The sequence below is a fragment of the Azolla caroliniana genome, unplaced genomic scaffold (genome assembly GCF_043228905.1).
Source record: "Azolla caroliniana isolate FFs.n. ecotype wild unplaced genomic scaffold, voAzoCaro1.0.p SCAF_7, whole genome shotgun sequence".
Classification (NCBI taxonomy): domain Eukaryota; kingdom Viridiplantae; phylum Streptophyta; class Polypodiopsida; order Salviniales; family Salviniaceae; genus Azolla; species Azolla caroliniana.
The window spans coordinates 8,118,909-8,120,636 of record NW_028230442.1 but is presented as its reverse complement, the minus strand read 5'-3'; the positions used below and the strand labels follow the sequence as shown (position 1 = coordinate 8,120,636).

Genomic DNA, 1,728 nt, shown 5'->3' with positions numbered 1-1,728 from the left:
CTTCATATATATACTTGGGCTTGGAGGGTTCACACTACGTCAACCCCATGGGCCTTTCCCTTTTTAGTGTGCCCTATGTACATCAATCACAACTATACCCCCAAATGATAGATAGACAACATTCTTTTGGGACATTGCATTGACCACTACACAATGTAAAGGGGGTTGTATTACATATTATGAAAAATAAATGTGGTTCGACATATGTCAACTATAGGTTAGTATGTTTGATGAGTAAGAATGGGTGATGGCCTAAAACTAAATACAATAAAAGAATATCACAAAAGCTCATTAGAATCCCCCCCCCCCAACAAATTTGATTTACAAAATCATCATATATACGTACGTGACGACGCTAAGCCCATAGTATGTTAATGCACATATGTGTATGCATGCATGTATGCGATGAGTGAGACCCATACGAGAAAAGAGAATGAAAGAATTTATCCCACATACAAAGGAAGGCACATAGATTGAGCCAGATATATGAGTAAGTGGAAGAGAGAAGACTTCATCCCGGGTGGTTCTGTACCTGTAACCCTCACAAGGGGGGATTTGGAGGCTGTGTGGAGGCATGGCTCCGCTGGGCTAAGGACCGGCAGGCGGCGCATCTGAATGGGCGCGCCCGCTCCAAGCAGAGAGTGTCGGTGGGCGTCTCGCCGGAGGGTGAGGCGTCCGGCGCCTTGAAGTGGTGGGGTACCGCGTGTAAGGCCGGCGACGGAGCAGCGATCACCCCCCTCTCTCGGCGGTGGAGGGACCACGCTGCCCTTGCGCCCCTGCTGACCATCCTCTCAGAGCCGCCACTGTCCACCGCAGCCTCCCTCCAAAAACTTTTTTGTTCATAGCGAGCGCACTGTCCACCGCGCAGCCAGCGATCATCATGACCCCCCCCCCCCCCCCCCCCCCCCCCTCTCGGCGGTGGAGGGACTACCACCGCACTGCGTCCCAGGCCGGCGATCACCCCCCTCTCTCGGCGGTGGAGGGACTGACCATCCATCCCTCTTAGAGCCGCCACTGTCCACCGCAGCCTCCTTTACCCAATAAAACCTTTTGATACATGAATTAAAACATGTTCGAGTAGGCAACGGGAATGACTCTCAGCCTCTCCCATTACCCCAAAAACCTTGTCACATGGACATGGTTTAAAACATTAAAATTATCAATTTAATGGTTTTCTAAATTCGAGTAGGCATCTAAAATGGTGTCACAACCAAGAATGTTGAGTAGGACCATTGGGGGACTTAAACCAATTTGTGTACCAAGGACGATCTCATACAATTCACCCTTCTATGTGTAGTATGGTTTGTGATAGGTTTTGATCCTCTTTCCAGAAGATTAAGATCGAATCGGAAATACACAGTAAGTACCGTGGAAAACAAAAAATAGCAAAATGAACAAGGTACACAGTTTTTACATAGAAACCCTAAACGGGGAGAACCACAGGAGAACAGATCTTCACTATACAGTGGGTATACAAGATTACAACACGCTCATTCAATGTAGAGTGTAACAGCCATGCAGGGCTCTTGACGTCTAAGCTCACTCAGCTTTGGCATCGTTCCCCCTCGCTCACGTAGTCTCTCTTCCCTGTCACACACTCTATATACAACAGAGGCTCACAACAACTCTATCTGTTCTGCCCACACACTGTTTCATCAAACTATGTTTTGCCCTATGTGTATTTATACTTATACATTGTATGAGCTATTTACAAATGTAGTCCATACT

General features: G+C 47.5%; 1 non-coding gene across 1 annotated transcript; it reads left to right on the top strand.

Moving 5' to 3' along the window:
- The first annotated feature begins 528 nt into the window (after positions 1–528).
- LOC147861797 (signal recognition particle RNA) lies at positions 529–778 on the top strand. Its single transcript, XR_015530072.1, has one exon.
- The last annotated feature ends 950 nt before the right edge of the window (positions 779–1,728 follow it).